We start from the raw sequence: 21,303 nt of genomic DNA on the forward strand, positions 1-21,303 counted from the left end.
GTTAAAACTCAAATAGAAAAACTGTAGTTAAATTATATACAAACAAAAAATATTTAGTTGATATTTTTATATAGGTATTTATTAAAGATATTGAGACAGCTATTTAAAACTACAATTAATATAAATATTTTCTTTCCAGATCTGTAAAACTTTCCATTTTTCATTTTACCATATTCTCAATTTATGTCTAAACTATTTCCAACAACATAATTTTCAGCTTTGTGTGTTACAGACCGAAAAACGGAAACAGGTCAAATACACACGAAGACAATTTTGCACGAGAGGTCACTTTTGCACGGAGGGTCAGTTTTGCATGAAAGTAAAAAAAAAACTAGTAAGAGGTTAAGAAAAAGTAAAAAGATAAAAGTAAGTAAAAAGACAAATTAATTAAAAAAAAAATTAAGACCGATGGTAAGGGTTAGGTGTAACAGTGATTTAAAAAATAAATAAATAAAATAAAAAATATTAAAATAAAGTATAAAAAAAAACTAGAAAAACAAAAAAAAAACTAATAAACGAAACAAAAAAGAAAAAAAAAGTTACCGACTGGGGGTAAGGGTTAATAGTGAAAAATTTTTAATTTGTTAAATACCTAATAAAAATTATTAATCAAAAAAAGTTAATAAAAAACTTAATAAAAATCTAGTAATAAAAAAAAATACCGACCACGAATAACAATTAAAAGTGATAGTGTGCTGTAAGTTCGAAAAACATTTAATAAACTTGTAAAGATTAATCAATAAAAGTAAACAAAATTCAATAATTTGTACAACAAGGTACATTTTGTAATACATGACCTCTTTGTTTCAACTTGTATTAATCTATTAAAAAATTTGAAAGTATAGAACTGTTATAACTAAAACCACTCATACAGACAAGTGTAAAAATTGATTATAGATGACACACTTGTGAGTTACAGAATAAAAAAAAAAATTGTATAAAACAAACATCTATAAAACCAAGTTAATGGAATGTGTTACAAAAAAAATTGCTGTAATAAAAGTTTAATAACTAAAATAATAGAATGTTTTACAACCTGGATGCTGAGTTTCTAACTAAAACTAATTGTGTTTTTATTTTATCGGTATAACTAGTTAAGGTCGTATTCAATTCAAAGCATTTGCTTACAAAAAGTAGCATTGACTATTATATGAAAACTTTGAGATCAACAATAAATTCATTAAATAAAATAATTTGAAAAATAGTGATTTTATAAAATCTTAAAACTTATTAAAATTTTACCTTGTTTTGTTTTAAGAAATAGAGACTCTAACTTTTCAGAAATAATTTCTAAAGTACAAGTCCAAAAGATACAGGTATATAAAATACTATATACACTACAGGTATATAAATAGACTACAGGTCACTCAGGTATATAATATACTATACTACTATATTACTAGTTAAAAAGTTCTAGTTTAAAAGATAAGCAAACATTTTCTTAATATGGAAATATAGGTAAACGTCTTTTTTTACAACTTGGTCTTAATTTGCAGTGTTCAAAATTGGATACAACTTGTTTTTTTTTTCAAGTTTTTGTTATTTAAATTAATTTTTAAGGTATAGCTGGTCAAAGTGAAAGACTACAATAGGGTCCTTTTTGGAGCAGAAAACTGAACAGATAATAAAAGTAAAGTCATTAAAAACTTATTTCCTCTAACATTTTTTGAGATAAATACCTCAAATGGTTAGAAATTTCCTTGCAATAGTTATAAAAATCTGTAGTCAAAATTACAAAAAATTAAAATAGAAATATTATGATAATTTTTTTTTTTTTTTTTTAATTAAATGTGAATTGCTTATTATATTATACTTAATTGCTTATATCTCAAAAGTACTGTGAACATTAACAAACAGTAAAAGGTTTCTGGTAGATATTTATGAAAAAATTAAGATTAAAAAGCTATTTTACCCCTTTATAGCTTTTAAAAACAAAAAATAAGTCCAAAGCTATAAATTAAATCCTTGTTTTTATTTGAACACTTTTAAATTTCTTAAGGGATCGAAGTTACTGAAAGGTGCCATAAGACTATTCAAATTTTGATCGATTTATAAAAACAAGTTGAACCCCACTAAAAACGTTAATTTCTTTATACAAAAACACTGTAACTTTTTGAGCTGTTGTCTTTCGATGAATTTCTGTTGTTCAGCCAAACAATTTGGTTTTCTGCTTTTTTGAAGTTATTTTGTCAACAGTTGAATGAAAGCCCTGTAAAAATAAATTAGTAACTATAAGTAAAATAAACTTTCTTTAAATGTTTATTGTGAATAAATTAAACTATAATATCAAATTTTTCAGAACCTTCATTGAATAAATAAGACCTTTAAGAGGAGCGGAACAATAATTAGAAAATTAAACTAAGATTTGTGTAATTTAAAGTTTAGCTTAGTAAATTTGTATTAATAATTATGTAACCTCATTTCTTACTATTTGTAGCAGTCGAAAGTTTATTTTTCAACTTTTTAGTATTAAAACTTAATAAAATTTTAAGTAAAACTGAATTATTAAGTTTAAAAAAACTAACTTACTTTTAAAATCGTAAAACGGCTGTTTATTTTGTTATGACTAAAGTTGAAAGTGTAATACTTACATATCATATACCTATTATGTTTTAGAAGGTACAAAATTTTCTTTATTACATAAAATCTTTAAAACCACTATAATTTTCTGTTTAAAAAAACATGATTTTTACTCACAAAATGCTTATAAACTTTAAACACGTTTAAAACTCTAGTTAATTTTACTTTTTTAAACAGACCAAACAAAACTAACTTTGTTATATTTAACACAACACTTTTAAACTATTTTTTGTTTATGTTTTTTATTTTTATTTTATTTTGAGCATTTTTTGTTGTGCAGTAAAAACTTATAAGCTTGCTATTATATTATACTTGAAATTTATTACATTAAGTATTAAGTTAAAAACTGTTTATTTTGAATAATTTTTCGACAGGGTATCCACCTAAAAGTTAAGTAAAACTTTGATTTTATGCTAGAAAAAACAACATATCAGCTAACTTAAAAGTAATGAAATTCAGTTTGAGTTATAAAATATACTTTATAAGCTGTAAGAATAGTATCTTTAAATAAGTTTTTTAATTAATTAAAATTATTTAAGTTGAAAGTTTAGTTTGTTATAATATGTAAATTAGTATTAAAAGTTAAAAAAAACTTAGACTTAGAGTTTTTTTCAAAATTAGTTAACTTTTTATTTAAACTATGGATCTCAGTTATTAATAATGTTAACTTTTTATTAAAGTTAGGAACAAAAAAAAATATCACAACACTTTGTTATTAATTAATAAATTTTGTTTTATTTAACATCTTCAATACTTGTTTTAATGTAAAATTTTTAACAGTTGCTTTCATTACTTTCAATATTGTTTTTTACTTTAACTTTTAAACGAAATACATGCGAACTTTGAGAATAACTGACAGAAAGTATCAAGGTATCAATAAGCATAAGCAAACTACCACGCGTCGCCACTTGTACAGCATGATTACATGACAATTCAAATTCTTTTAAATATGTTAGAGAGTCATTTCTGAAAACAAAAATGTGTATTTGGGTTTAACTAATACCTACAAAAACTTTTTTTCTGTGGAAAAAAATCATTTAAAAAAATAAGAAAATTACTTAAAAACTTTGTTTAAAATTAATTTTAGCAATATCTACAAAACAGCTTAGAAAAATTTTAAGATAAAAAAAAAACTTTTTTAGGTATTAATTAGACCTCCTTACCCTTTTTTTATTTTTCTATAAATATATGCTTCATTTTGAGTTGTGTCCCTTTAAAAAATATTTTAAGAGTTTTAATTTTCCGAAATCGAACTGCAGTGGAGCCATATAACATTAAAATCTGATATACAACACACCAATATGCACGAAGGGTAATTTTTTGCACGAGAGTAAAACAAATGAAAAAATAAAATAAATTATCGACCAAGGGTAAGGGTAACAATAATAGTAAAAAAATTATGAGAAGAAACAAATAAAAAATAATCCTAATAAGGAAAAAAACCGACTAAGGGTGAGAGTTAGGGGTAGCAATGATAGTTAAAATAACAAATAGACAAAATAATAATATAAAATCATAATAATATTAATAATAAAAAAATGATAGTTACTGATAAAGAGTAAGGAGGGTTAGGGGTAATAGTGATAGTAAAAATAAAATAATTAAAAATTTTAACCTGTGCAAGAGTGTCTTCGTGCAAAACCAACTGATTGACACCTACCCACAACATACATGTTTTCTAAATAAAATAATACAAAAGGTGTATATATAAATTTAGTTTTTTTTTAACAGCAGTACTACAATTATTTCAAATTGAAAAAATCTCATGCAAACAATGTACAGAAAAAAAAACATGATTATATATCTGTTTAAGATGTTACCAAACTAAAAAAAATAACTGGAATATGATAATATGTATATAAATTAACTTTCTCTTTAATTAGATATCAGTATTAATTTTTTTACATATAAAGTTTACTTATTTTAAAATAGCATGCACCTTGAAAATAAAATAAAAGTATATATAAGTAATTTTATTTAGTGTAAAAGATAATCATAATAATAATTTTTCAAACTACAGCTAACAACCTCATTTGCTTAATTTGCATATCATTGGTATACAAATTTATTGTTTTAACACTCACCAATAAATACCATTTGCAACTAAAAATATATATGCAGTAACTACTGATTTTTTTTTTTGAAATTTCTTTCACCTAATTGTTTCCGCATAACAAGATATATATCCTTATTAAGTGATAAAACAAATTGAAAACTACTTTAAATTTAATTTTTTTAATATTAAAAGTTAAAAAATAAGGTATTATAAAATATGCTAGTAACAGAGTTGCCAAACATTTTCTCCAGGTTAAAAAAATTTCCTCCAGGTTATTAAAAGTACACATTTTTAGGTCTGTTTTTAGTTTAAAGTTAGTTTAAGGTAAAAAAAAAAACTTATTATTTAGTATAAAAACATTGAAAAGATACTGTAAAGCTACTTTAAATGTATTTTTGATAAAAAAAAGTTTTTGATGATTTTTGAACATTTTTTTATCTATATAACAGAATTTTTGTGTCAAATTGAAATTTTATTACTTAACATGTAAAAATTGTTAAAAATTCCAGGTTTTTAAGTGATTTTCGATCAATTATTCAATACTTTTCCATTTTCTTTTTTTTTTAACTTCTCAAATTCCAGTGTTTTCAGCTTAAATTGTCAAATTTCAGGTTTTTCAAAAAATACAGGTTTTTAGCAACCCTGTAATAAAGCTTAAACAAATAATAAGATATAGTTAAATGTATTAAATATATAAATATAGATAAAATAACTTTAATAACTTAAACACAAATAAGTAAAAACATGCTAATTAGTAAATTGTTAATAATTAATCTTTACCATTTGATATAATATTACAGTTGTATCTATCATAAAACTTTTTTTTTTACTTTTAATTCAGTAGTTATTTGTTTTTGCACACTAAAAAACATATAAATCTTTATGTGGAAAACGTTTGTGTAAAATAATAATTGAATATCAAAAAAAAGAGTAATTTGCATATACCATTAGTTTATGTTATAAATTGTTTCTTAAAGGTTAAAAAATTTGCTGCAACAGTGCATAAAAAATTTAATAGTTTCTAAATATTTATAACTAAGTCTTAAAACAAGGATATAAACTAGTAAAAAGTTTAAAAAATATTTATTCTTTAAATTTTATAAAACAAACTGTCATAAATAAAAAAAAAAAAATTAAATGCACTCCAACTAACTTAAAAATATTGAAGTACAACATTTAAGACTATTCATGAACTTATTTTAAAATTTGGCTTTTTTTAAATATGATAATGAAAATATCAAACTCTGATATAAAAAATTTTAGACTATTTTACATAATATGGTTTTTGATATCATTTAAAATCAATAACTTAATTTTAGCAACAATTTTTACAACGTTCTCTTTTTTTGCTGTTTTATAACATATTACTCGATTGCCAAAATAAAGAGTTTTATACTATATTTGATATATGAAAGTTAAATTTCTTTTATATTGTTAAAAAGTATATAAGATTAAAATTTTATGCCACAAGATGCTTTGTAAATTATAAAGTGAACAGCGAACACTTATTGTTGATGTGAAAGAAAACTGGTGAAACCGTCATTTTAACTTTAATTCCTTCAGCTTCTCATAAACTTATACTTAATCCTAAAGGTGTATAAAACAAATATTAAAAAAGTATTCGCTTGGAAACAAAAGTGCTTAAAAACAAGTTCAATAAAAACAGATTTGTTTATCAAAATAGATCATTACTATTTAAGACTTTCGGTTTTGTACAATAAATACAAGCATTTTTTTTTTAATCCAACCGCGTGGTGCTGATATAACATAATTTTTTTACTTCAATTTACATAATTTAATTATTGGTTAAAATTTTCAAAGTAAAAAAAACAGTTATACCTGTAATTAAAATAAAAAGTATTACAGAAACAAAATAAAAATATTATGTCAAATACATTTACTTTCTTATATATTATTTTTCAACACAAGTATTTAAACTTTATAGAATAAATAAAGTTGTATTTTAAATGTTATTACAACCTCTTTATCTCAATTACAGCAAATCATAGCAAAATTTTTGGCAATTTATTTTTTAAAACTTGTTGTTAAGTGTTGAACTTTTGTTTAGAAAACTTAACATATGAAACATAACACTTTTGAGCTAATTTTAAAGGGTAAAGGTCAAAAATGCGCAAAGGGACACTATTACACGAAGGGTCACTTTTGCACAAAGACAGTTTTGCACAGGTTGAATATTTGTTTTTACTTTTATTTATTTGTTTAATAATTATAGTTTATTTTATTATTATTTATTTTTACGATAATTGTTACCTGTAACCCTTGGTAATTTTTTTTTTCTCCGTATTTTATTTATTATTTTACTTTCTATTTTTCTAAATACCACTGTTAACTTTAATTCTTACCCCAGGTCAGTAACTTTTTTTCTTTACATTATTATTTATTTGTTTTGCCATTGTTATTGCTATGCTATTGCCTTAACCTGTAGTCAGTTATTCTTTTATTTCTTGTGAGCAAAATTAACCCTACGTGAAAAATGGTATTTCTTGAAAAAGTGACCCCTAGTGCAGAAATGATTCCACTTTAAAAACTAATAGGTAATTTAAGGCCATAGGGAGGTGAGCCATGTTTTTTACAAGTTGATTGTATAGTCAAGCCGCATAATAGGTTTCCTATGGGAAGGGTAAACTAAAACAGTGAATAAAAAACTATTTTATTTAAAATCTACCTCCTCATACATCTTCTTCAAACTTTCACAGTCTAATCGTTATAAATTAAAAAAAAACGTTATTTTGGAATTTATAAAATTTCGAGTAAAAATTTATTATTTTTAAATAAAAATACTTTTTTTTAAAATTTTTTCATAAAATTTACATTTTTAATTTTTTTAAACTCATAAGCAACGTTTTTTTTTTAATATAAGGAAAATTTCCTGAAAACTTGAAAAAGATTACTTGAGAAATGAAGGAGAATATAGATTTTTATTAATTTAAAAAGTTTCCAAGAAAAAATACCCTGAAAAATTTGTCGTCCATACGTTTGTATCGGAAACTTTTTACAAAAAATAAAATATATCAAAAGTTAAATGATATTTTTAAAATGTATAAAAACTAGCTTGTAGTAAAGCTTTCATATAAAAGCCAAAGTTAAATAAAAAAAGTGTTTTGTCCCCCTCCCACTATGGCCTTAAAAATACTAATTAACAAGTTGTTTTTTTCAAATATAATTATATAACACTCATATATTAAGTAACAAATAGTTATTATTTTTAGTTGTTTAAAATAAAGAAAACAAACAATACAAGAAACAAACTTTTATGTTTGCAAGTAAACTGTTTTTTTCAAGCGGTACTGATCTTGTAAAGTATTAAATTGATTAAAGATATAAAATATGTAATTTGATATTCTAACATTTTTTTTCTTTATTAAATTTATTTCTACAAAATGTTTTATAAATGCCAAAGTATGTTTAAGTTTAATAAAACATTAACAAAAACTACTTATATATTTTTTTTACCATCCTAAAAATATAATTATGTAGTTGTTAGATAAAAATTTTGTTTAAAAAAAAAATAAGGTTTCATATAAAAGATTTATTATAAGATACTTAATTTATTACTATTTTTTTAAAGCATTTTTCTACTCCAAAATTAAAAACTAAACAATACCTTTTGTTAATAAAGAGTACCTTATTGTAAGCTTTTATAGATTAAAAGACTTAAAATGATAACAAAAGTCATAATTTATAGAAAATGTTAATATTTAAATTTTTATTTTTAATAGCTTTCTTAGATGAATACAAAAGTAATAAGTCAACATTATACTCACAATTTGTTTACTTTGCTCTTTTTTATTAATATCTGAAATTGCTTAAACCAAATTAAACATCTATTATGATTAAATTTAAGTGTATTTATAAAGTTTAACTAATTAACTTTAATAACAAAACTACATAAGTAAAACAAATTATTAGTATTAAAGTTATTCTATAAAATACAACTTTTGTTTACATTTAAAGTCTTATAATAACATACAAGTTTACAGAAATGTTTTGTTTCTAAAAACAGAATTGCCAAATGTTTTCGGCAAATTTTATTCAGGTTTTCAAAATTTTCCAGCTTTTAAAAAGTACACATGTTTGGGTCCATTTTTAGTTTAAAGTTAAATTTAAGATAAGAAACTGTGTTAAATATTACAAAAGCATTGAAAAGATACCGTAAAGCTACTTAAAATATGTTTTTTAATAAAACATTTTTTGATGATGACAATTTTTTTTTCTGTTTGATAGATTTTTTGTGTGAAATAGAAATTTTACTACTTAACATGTTAAAATTGTCAAAAATTCCAGGTTTTCAAGTTTTTTTTCAAAACTTCCCAAATTCAAGGATTTTCCAGGTTTTTTAGCCTAAATAGTCAAATTCCAGGCTTTTCCAGCTTTCAAGGTTTTTTGGCAACCCTGTAAAAATATTATTTTATACTTAAGTTTTAGTTGATAAACAGTCAAACTTGTAAAACATAATTTTATCGTAATTGAATAGATTCAATGTTTTAGAACAGGGTTTCCCAAACTCATTTACTAAATCGCCCCCTTTTCAGAAATTTGAAAAATAATCGCCCCCCACAATTTTAAAAAGTAGTTTTTCTCTTAAGTACAAACTTTTGAGCCAAAAAATTGTGTTCAAAATGTAATTTAGTCTGATATTTCTTATACACGCACTTTTCGGCTGTGTTCAAAATAGTTTACAGGGCTTGAGAAAATAAGTTACTGTTGTTTTCTTATAAGCCCAGTGAAGTGTATAAAAATACTTAAATATTAAAAAGACTTGTGTAATCAGTAATCAATCCTGTTTAAATATGAATTGTTTTGAAACTAATGAAACTTTTAGGGTAGTGGTGGACAACTTTTGTAGTCAGCGATTCATATTTACTAAAAAATCATTTCTTGTTTCAACTCGTTTAAAAAATGTAATTGCGGGCTGCATAATTTACAAAAATAACATGTAGAAAACTAAAAGACTCGAGCATAATTGTAATAAAATGATTTACTATTATTGTGATCTAGGAAATACTAAAGTAACTAAAAACCAAATTGAAAGTGTATTTCAAAATCATAAACATCAGAAAACTAAATTTTGTTTATTTTGCACAAGTAGTTTCAAGTTACTTGGCGGGTCGAAATTTGATTGAATCTGGACCGTAAGTTACCAATCTGAAATCTTAACTGAAACCTGACATTATAACTATCTCTCATTTAAAGAATTTCGGACATTTAGAGTGAATACTAAGTAACTTATTTAAGCCGCACAAAATACTTGAAATATTATATAAATAGGCATATTCTAAAATTAAATACCAGAGATTAAAAAACTATAAAAGAATGAACAGATTTTTTTAAACATAATGAAATAGATATTAAAACATTATTGCTGATCCAGTTTTAGGAAGTTTGACCGACTGGTTGATTATCTCACATGAAAAGTGGGTTTATCAATACTTTCTGTTAATGCAGTAAAATTATTAATTTCGATGCTGAGATATATTTTAAGCAAGTTAGTTGTAAAATTAAAAATTTAATTCTAAACTTTTTAAACTCTATGTTTTGTAGTAGAATACCATTAAATAGTTTTTGACTTAAAATACCTTTTAGGAAACTAAACCTTAATTTTAACATTTTTTTTCTTCGTTTAAATTTTAAAAAAATCAAATGTTTTACAGTTAATTCTGTGAACAGAAAGTAATCGATTAAAAAAATTTTTTAATTGTGTTAAAACTTTCTTTTGTAACTGTAGCAGTCTTTTTTATTGCTTATTTAATACTGTTAAATTTTTTTCTCTAGTTATTAGCCTATAATAATTTACTAGAAAAAAATAGTGAAAAACTAAAAGCTAGTGTTCAACTATTAAAATAAACAACATATTCTAATTGCTAATATATTAAAGAATAAGATAAAACAAAAAAAACAGTTGTATTAATAGTTTAAAATTATTTAATATATAGATTTTCTAACAGTAATAAATCAAGTTAGAAAATAAGTTTGAGTTTTATAATCTTTTAAATGAAAAGGTTGAAGCATTTCAAATAAAGACATCAAATCTGTACTCTTTTAAAACCGAAAATAATTTTTAAAATAAAAACTTTAATAGTTATCAAGGCTTTTTTATTTATACAGATTAAACAAGTAATAACAAAAATATGTCAAATAAATTTCTTTCAAACAAATACTTTAACCACTATGCTATAAAAACTTTTAGTGTAATGTAAATCGACAAATATAAACTACAAAATTAACCAGGTCAAAACAAAGCTATTAACATATTTAAAACATAAAACATTTTATAAATACAGTAGACTTTCTCTTCAGTTCGCACTTTGAACAAAATAAAAAAGTTTAAACTCAAAAATTATTACCATTTTTTTTACAAAATGATAAATTTAAATATGTAATATGCAATAACGTTATGAATAAACATGAAATCAACTAAAACATAAAACAAACAGTCATAAAAAAAAGATTTATATAAGCTATTAAATATTGTGTATTTTTCGCTTTATTAATACTTAGTTAGTAATAGACTTTATTTAAGTTAAGTTTAAGAAAGTATAAGTTTGCACTTTTTTTGGGTAAAAAGTGCGAACTTAAGAGGAAGTCTACCGTAATTAATATTTATTAGGCATTATGCAAACCTGCTATAGAATAAATAACTTAAAAGATTTTTTAATATAAAAAGACTACTTAAATACAATACAAACCAGGTTAAACACGAAGTATTTTAAAACATCAAATAAATAAAAAAACTTTCATAAAATAATGTCTGCTACTGAATTCAAATATAATGCGAAGGATGAGGTTCATGAATTCTTGCAAGTTTTTCTAATCTGATTCTAAATTAGTCGAATAAAGCCTCAAGTCACCTCCTTTACAAATATCTAGATTAGATATTTTGCTCAAGATGTTGATAACTAAACTGAAAGCTTTCTCAACAACATAGCTAGAAGAAAAAACTACACACAACAATCTAAATTCCTCTCAAATGATTGGATACTTTTGCGTTAGTTTTTGTTGAGTTCAAAAGCTTTCATTTCGTTTTTTGGAAAAAATTACTTTAAGTTCAAGGTCAGTTTGTAAGTCGGAGAAGGTTTCCTGTGAGTCGTTTACTTCAAAAAGATCTGCCACGAAGGGATCCATATTTTTATCTATATGATAGCTTTTTTGTGTCAAACCGAAATTTTACTACTTAATATGGTGAAATTGTTAAAAGTCTAGATTAAAAAAAATGTTTGCCTAAATTGTCAAATTCCAGGTTTTTCTAGGTAAATTGGCAACCCTGTATAGTTTTATTTCTTAGTCTAACTTAATGACTTTTCACAAAACAATTGGAAATTTCATGAGGTTATAGTTAATATAGAAAACATAGATTTTTACAAACCATTTATGATCCTAAATAACATATATGTAAGGTTAAAAAATAACGAAAAGAATTCCGACCGTCTATGATCTATGTAAGTGTTAAATAAGAAAATATATAATTGAAAATATGTAATTAACTTGAAAGTATGAGTCATAAGTACTTGATTTTTTTCTCTATATTTTACATAAACACAATAAACTTTTTTGTTTAAGTTTTACCACAGGGTAAAATATTTAATAGAAAGCTAAAATTAGTAAAATAGCAAAATAAAAAGTAAAAATTTTATGACAACCCAAAATTTTAAAATTGCCCCTTTTTCGCCCCCTTACTAGTTATCGCCCACCCTTTCGCCCCCTTACTAATTATCGCCCCCTGAAATACTAAAATCGCCCCCAGGGGGGCGATATCGCCCACTTTGGGAAACCCTGTTTTAGAATGTTGTTTTATATATCAACATACATATCATATATAAATTACTTTGACGCTAAATAAATGATAAATAAAAAAAATTGAAACTAAATCTATTTAAACTCATAAAACAATAAATCAATTCTCCTTTGTCTTAAACTTTAACTTTGCCGGTTGAAATAAAACCATTTACAACAGTATTTCAATTTGAAAATAATTTAAGGTAAACCAATACAAACTACATAATTAAATAGCTAAAGCTTTAAATGTTGGCTTAGAAAATTGTTAAATTTAATTTTAACTTAGGCTTTGGTTTTTTTAGTAAACTAAGTGTATAAATATGCTTATAATTAACAACAATGTAAAATGGTTCATAATAAACAAACTTGAATAAATAAATTAAGCTAGCAAACTTTTTATAAAACTATAGAAGTACTTTATTTTATATTAATTATGACTAACATTTTATTTAAACTGTTTTATAATAAAATAAGAATAAATCAAAAATCATTACTACATTCGCTTGTAAGAGATAATAAATTTTATCAAATGACTATAATTAAATAATTATAAGTATTTACCATATAAAACTAAGTTATTAATGAGCATTGAAAAACAAAAATTATTTCGGGAAAGAAAATTAGTGTCATTTTTAATTAGCTTAATATATTTTAATTTAGTACATACTGCTGTATGTAAAAATTCAACCTTTTCAAAAAAATAAATATTTTTTTAAGTTGAACGCTAACTTAAACAAAACATGTTTTTGTTTTAAAAACACTAATACTAAAAGAAGAAACGAGCATTAGAACTTATGTGCAACTATGAATAACAATACTTAAATAAACATTTTGTTTTAAATATACCTAAAAAAATAATGTTCAATAATTTAATTTTTATTATTCTAGTTATGTTTTTTAATAACAAGGTTTATCAGCAAAATTAATATAACAAACAATAATCAAACTATCTATGAAATTTGATATCAATAAAAATGTTTCTTAAAAGTGGAAACACTTTGCCGCACTAAAACAACACCAAAAAGTGTTAACACTTCCAAATTATGCTAACCGAACAAAAGTTGAAATAGAAAAACCAATAAATTAAATGAGCTTCACCACACAACAACGGTATCCGAGACAACCTATGACTGATTAAATTTTTGAAAAAAAAAAGAAACATCATTAAACTAAACAAAAACAACAGCAACCTCGCTTCTATTATCTGAACCAAAATACTTTTAAAGTTATGAATAACTAGAATACGAATAAGTAAAACATAACATAGAGTATTTTTTTATTTTATAAATTTATAGTTTTTAAATTTTGACAGCTTAATTCTCTTTCTAATAAACAATAGCTGTAATACGTTTATTTTACTAATTTTTCTGCTAATAAACTTTATTCGCGTTAATTAAGCTGTTAAAGGCAACAAACAATCTCAGCAACATTGAAAAATAGCTGTTGTTACTTAAAAAAGATAAATATGTTGAATTAGATTTGTATAACTTCATAATTTTTTTTTGGTAACTGAGTAACCGTTGGAAGACCAAAAGTTTACTTGCGAGAATTTTAACAAAAGCAATAATACTTAAGATTATCATTTCAGCTATCTCAGTATATAACTGACAACAAAAATTTAATAAAAAGGATTAAGGGCATAGGGGGGGGGGAGTAAACACACTTTTTTGGTTTTTGATCTTATTTTATATAGTTTTTACTAAGCTGCAAGATGCTATTTACAGATTAAAAATTTTAAAACAATTTTTGAAATATAGCCGGACTAAGTCAGAAGCAACAATAGGATCCTTATAGAAGGCACAAACTAAAACGGCAAAAATAGACTATTTCACTAAAAATCTATCTTCTCCTACATTTTTTGAGATAACTACCTCAAATATTCAGGAAATGTTCCTTGCAATATTTAAAAAAATCCGTTAGAACAGAATTAAAAATAGTTAAAAAATAAAATTTTATAATAAAAAAACTACAAAAAAACTGTTTTTTTGTTTATTTTATATATAAAATTTTTATTTTTTAATTTTTTTAAAATGCTTTCCGACAAAATTTTCTTAATATATCAAAGAACATTTCCTGAAAATTTGAGGTAGTTATTGTAGTAGGATATATATTTTAAGTGAAATAGTCTATTTTTGCCGTTTTAGCTTGCGCCTCCCATAAGAAACCTATTGTTGCTTCCGACTTTGACCGGCTATATCTCAAAAATTATTTTGAACATAAAAGAATTTTGAATCTGTAAAAAGCATTTTGTAGCTTAGTAAAAACATTATAAAATAAGATCAAAAACCAAAAAAAGGTTTTACCTCCCTACGCCCTTAATAATTTTGCAACAAATAAGAACAAAAATATGGCTTAATAAATAACTTTTTAACTGTCACTTATTACTTTTTTGTGATTTTAATCCTGTTCATTGTAAAAACTCTCTAAACTTTTCATATTAAGGGAATTTTAAAAAAGGCAGATTTTTTTTTTTTTGAAAAATAAAACTTTTATTAAAAATACCACCTTTTTTTTTTCTTTTTTTGTTTTTAAATTTTTAATACTTTTAAAATTAAAACATGTAAATTCTTTTAAACTATCAAAGGAACATTTTCTGAAAATTTGAGGTCTCTAGCTCAAAAATGAAAGGAGAAGATATTTTTTTATTGATTTTTAAAATTTTCGAGAAAATTGTCCCCAAAAAATTTGGGCTCCATACCTTTGTATTGGAAACTTTTTACAAAAATTACAATATCTCAAAAATTAAAAAAAAATTAATTTTATAAAAACTGGCTAGTAGTAACTCCAGCTTTCATAAAAGAGCCAATGTTATTTTTAGTAAAAAAAAATGTTGGACCCCCCTACGCCCTTAACATATTTCCTCATTGTTCTAAATCACAATATTATCATTTATTACTTTTTGTAGAATGATTAAGTATTACAATATATTATATTTCTCCTACAAATGAATTTCACAGTTGTTGTAAAGCCAAAATTAAGTATAATTTTTTTTTAATCGTCGACTTGTCAATGTAAGTATTTAATATTCATACATAAATAAAAACAAAACCAATTTACATAATCAACAAAATAAAGAATTAGATATATTCAACTGATTCAATCTTCACTGAGTCCGCTTGGACAGGCTTTTAAATACAATACAATATAAAAAATAATAAATTAGTCCAACTGTTTTATGTAGCTGTTTATACAATCAGCAGCTATTTGAATTAGAAATAAAAAATGAAATCTACAGTACAGAAATAGACAAATAAAGCAAAAAAAAAACATTTTGACGTAATTTTGAATTTTCTTCAAAGGAGTATTTAACATCCATCAAATTAATAACTAAAAACTACAAAACCTCAATAAAGTGACATAAAAAAACTACTCTTAAATATAAACAGAAAATTAAAATTTAATAGTCACTTAATTGAGGTTTTGTGGTTTAAATTTGTTAACTTGGGCTGAAGTTAGTTTTTAATGAAAATCATTCTGTCGAGAATATTCAAAAAAACGTAATATTTTTTTTTTGTTTTTGTGCATTTTGTTCATTTCTTTGATAAATGATTGATTGTTTATTACTAATTCAAATAGATAATGATTGTGGCAACAAGCTAAATGATACGTTTGTTCAACTTTTTTAATTTTTAAAACAATTTAAACACTCACATTTTATTTAAAACAAAGTTTATAATAAAATTTGATAAACTTTTTATAAAATAAATCATTACTGTATATATTACACACTACCTAGGAAAAATGTTTCAGTTTACAATTACTTCAATTTAAATTCAAGCCAAAAAACTTCGCATTACGTATCAAATTTTTGAGTTAAGTTTAAGAATAATTTTCATCGTGCAACTTTTTTGTAGTTTTTATTTTTACTTTAACCTAGTTAATATATAATTCTTTAAATCACACAATAAACAAAAAAGTTTTGTTCTATTTTGTATCACATTCTTTTAAAATATTGTAACCTTTTTTTATAACAAAAAAGCTACTAAGTACCTAATAAGCAAATTTTTAAATAAAACATAATACAATCATAATAAAAAATACTGTACAGTAAACTACGGGTAGCTGTCAAAATTGCACGAGGGCACAAAAATACTTTTGCATGAAGGGTCACTTTTGCAGGGGTTGATTTTTTTTTCATTTTTTTTTACTATCATTGTTACCCCTAACTCTACCCTCGGTCGGTAACTTGTTTTATTTATTATTATTTTTAATTTTTTTTTACTCTAAATGTTACCCCTAACCCTTACCCTTGGCCGGTAGCTATATTTTTCCTTCTAATTGATTTTTTATTTAAAATAAATTTTATTATTTTTTTTTTATCTTTATTTTTACTATTACTGTTACCCCTTACCCTCGGTATTTTTTTATTTTTTATTTATCTTTATTTTTTTTTTGTTTTTTTTTTTGCTTTAGTTTACTCTCGTACAAAAATGTAGCTGGTGCAAAATTGACCCTTGGTGTAAATTGTCATCGTATAATTTTGTCCTCGTGCAATTTTGACCCGTTCCAGTAAACTACACCGACGATAAGTTAAATTAGTTTGTTCAAAGTAAAGTATGCATACAAACTAAGCTTATTTCAGTCGTACAATTTTTTGTTTTGTCTAGCTAATTTGCACTAATTTTATATGACACACAATGGAATGCTTTTGTCTTTTATTCTGACAGACAATAAGGTGTTCAATGAAAACAATTTTTTATGTTGTCTTCACTTTTGTTTAGTAAAATTATCGTTCAGAAAACTCTTCAAAACTATTTTCAATTTTTTTTTGGTTTTTAGATTTATTTATTAATTGAATAAGTTTTAAAACTACCTTCTTTAATTCTATAACACTTTCAATAAAGATAAACTAAATAAATTTTTGAATTAACTAAGCCGTAAAATTGTTTTAAATCATAAGACAGAAAAGTAGACAATTATCTTGTGATGCGAGTTAAATATCTGAGGTATGTGAAATCATGTATATTATAATTGCCTGAGGGAAATTTTATTCTTACTGTTAACTCATACTGTGGTAATAGCTACTGATAATCATCAACAACTACAAAAGTTAAAACTATCAGAGAAAAATAATTGTATCAAAACTATCTTATAGAAAAAAAATCAAGTAATTTATGTTCGCTGGAATAAAAACGTATTAAAATTATCGATTTAAGTATTATAACACCAAATTACAAAGCAGAAGAATAATACTTAAATGTTTTATGACTAAAATAAAGCTTTTCTTAATTTAAAATTTACTTAAAATGAAATTTACACTGTAAGTAGTTATTGTGTTTTATTATTATATTTTAACTTAAGAAGGTGTTCAAAACAAAAGTGTTGTATATCAATAACCATAAAAGTAAAACTATCACAATTTAAAACAAAAATTATAATTCTATTTCCAATTTATTTTAAAGAATTTCAAAAACTTTAAAGTAAATTATAGCCAGCTGGAAAAACAACAAGTTTAAAATTACTGATTTCAGTATTATAAAGTCAAATTACAAAGCAGCGAAAACTTAACACTTTTTGATTGAAAACAATATTTTTCATAAGTTAAATAAATGGAATTTTACACCATTAGTTATTATTGTGTTTTTATTACAATAGTTTAGCTTATGAAGGAATATGCAACAAAAATAACTGACTAAAATATTTTTTGTTATGTGAAAAGAAATACTTAAATTTTTATGTGTAATTGCTTCATTATATATGAAACTCTCCCGCTGCTTACTAAACAAAAACATTGCACATTTTTGTAAACAAAACCATAAACTTATAATAATTTTCATAAAAATCACAACAGCTTACCTCTTTTCTAAAAGTATGAAGTTATTCTCAATGTTTGAGTACTGCCATGGTAATCATGCCATGGAAAGTAATAGACTATCAGAACTACGGTTGCCTTGAGCACAATCAATTCATTCAAAACTCTCCGAAACAGTCGACAAAATATATCTCCTATATATTTATTTACATTTTGACCTGTATATATTGGTAATTTACTAAACTACTTTGTTTGATAATTTAAGTTTTAATAGCTTTATTTTATTAACCTTGTGTAACTACATCATAATCAATTGAAATTTTAACAAATCTTTTAAAAACAGTTTTACTAAGGATAAGAAGTAATGTACCTCAAAAAGCTTTAAGTATTAAATAAGTTTATAAAAATAAAAATGTAGTGATTTTAATTTGCAAATGGTTTATAAATATATAAAAAACTTTATATAATAAATAATAAATAAAGTCTATAGAAAATTTAAAACAAATTATCTATAAAAATGTGAGAAACCAGCAGAGTGGTACTGAATATTATCTTTGTCAAGCAACATTTTTTTATAGACTTAAATGCAGTGAATTTCTTTATACAACTGTCATTTTAAATTTTTTAAACTTCTATTTAATTTTTAAGTTTCTTAAAATTTAACACTAACTAGTCTTAAATTTTATGTTGATCCTTAAGTGTAAAATATAGGATTGATAATAACGCTGCTAGCTAAAAATTGTGAAAGGTCTAAATAAACATTATTGTAAGACTGGTAACCATAAGTTTGACGTAAAATATAACATCTAAAAATAAAATTAGTTCATTATATAAAACTGGTTATTTCATGTTAAAATAATAAAACTAATATCTCGACACATAAAACTAATATAACAAAATAGAATTATTTGTATCAGTTATTAAACTTAAATAAAATACTTTCTTGTTATAAACTATATAGCTTATTTTTTTGTTTTAAATTATGTACAAAAAAAAATTATTAGAATAATTTTTATCTATGTTTATTTTATTGTTGTACTTAATTTTTTGTCTTATTTATTTATGCTGATAACAATTAGAAAAATTCTAAATAAAAAAATTTACTTTTTGTACAAAAATTTTCGATTATTGTTGAAAGAAACTAACACCCATTATAAACACTTACTTTAAAAAGCATATTTTACATGGAGGCAATGAAATTTATTTTTCACTAATTAGTTTTTAATAGGTAAATTTTATACATCTTCACAAATTCAGTCAGAAAATAAAACGATTAAAAAACTAATTTACCGCATCACTACATAGCATAACACAGTTTTACGCTAAAGCGAATTTAAAGTGGTTTAAAGCGTCTTATAAAATTGGAACTTTTGATATTAAAAAAAATGCAAGGTTCATAATATTTTTATTCTTAATATTGCTTGGAACTTTAAAAAACTAAGAAAAACAAAAAATACAACAAAATATTTAACATGCATAAAAATATTTGAGGTCGTAGAATACTTGATATGTAAACTTTTTTTTTGTGATTTAAGTTAATCACATGCGGTGTGTGCATTAAACGTTAATAGCCTTAGGGTAGTCTAATGACACCTATTGTTAACTCAAACCATATATGATAGTGATTAACTATAATTGTGAATAAAATTAAAACACTTTGTAATAAAACTCGAATTTAGTATAATTATACAACATTTAAAAAAAAATAATTAACTTTTATTAGTTCGAGTAAACATCAATCAAATATTTTTAAATACTATAGTTAATTAATTAACTATAAATACATAATATTGAAATTATAATAAGGAAAAAAAAACTAGTCTGTATACATACAAATAGCATTAACAAATTGTTTCATAAATTATACAGAAAAAATGAAAATGTACCTAATCAGAGTATAGACAAACTTTATACAAAAAAATTTATATAAGTACAATGTACGAGGCTTATATTTTTCTAAGCATATTTTTGAGTAAAATTTAAAAGTATTTGTTTATAAAACTTTACACCATTCTTAATAGTTATGCAATTTGTATACCTTGTTGTACCATTTATTAAGGTTTATTTATTAGAAGAAATATTTATTTGAAATATTAAAAATTGTATGGTCATAAAAAGAACAAGATGATTTTTTTTTAGTATTTAAGCTGAACTTTTGAGAACTTCTCTACTATATCAAGTATTTTGGAAAATTCAAATTTTCTCTATAAGGTGAAAATATCAATTTACTACTTGATAATTTTTAAGATTTTAAAAAGTATTATAAATTATTTAACATTTAAAATAAGTTTGCAAGTACAAATGCAATCAATTTAACTGTATAACCAACTAACAAATGTGTAGTACAAACAACTAGTTGTTGGTAGTGTTTCTGCAAAATACACAGTTAACTAATTTCTATTACAGTAATGTTTAAAAACTTGTACATACACATACTATTGAATTATTAGAAGATTGTTAATAAACATTTTTAAGTCGTATACAATTAGCAAAAACCTGATTAGTCCTGATAAGCAAAAAACAAACCTCTTCAAGCAAGTTGCCCCACACATGCTCGCAAAATATGAGGGCAACAGATTGATGAAGCTCCTGCCCATTTGCTATTGGCTCATTTCGCATCACCTTGCAATTTGCATTTCGAACCAGCCGGCCTTCAGCGGTTTCTTGGAGTTCATCTTGTCGTAATGCTTCTTGGTTCGCACCACCGCTTTGTTTATCATGAAAAGTAGTTCACCTGTTGAAAACATTTACCTTTAACAAAAAAATTTGTTTACAATTAACGAACTAGTTTAAAAACATAGGTGTACTAATAAACACTTAACAAATTAACATAGATTTTAAAAATATTCAAGATTTTATGAATTTCTTACAAGTATTTAAAATAAAAAAAATTTTGATTTACTTTTAGTATAAAAATAAGTTAAATATTTAAATTAGTTTTTATAAAAAGTATAAAAACATCAAAATAGTAATGTAATGCTTCTTTAAATGTGCTTATACATAAGGAAAAATAAGTGACAAAAATATATATCTAAATGATAGATTTTTAAATTTTATAATGGTTTCATTATTTTACTTATAATGGTTTCATTATTATTATTATTTTAAAAAGAGTTTAGAA

The sequence above is a fragment of the Thalia democratica genome, chromosome 5, assembly GCF_965202585.1.
Source record: "Thalia democratica chromosome 5, ktThaDemo2.hap1.1, whole genome shotgun sequence".
Classification (NCBI taxonomy): domain Eukaryota; kingdom Metazoa; phylum Chordata; class Thaliacea; order Salpida; family Salpidae; genus Thalia; species Thalia democratica.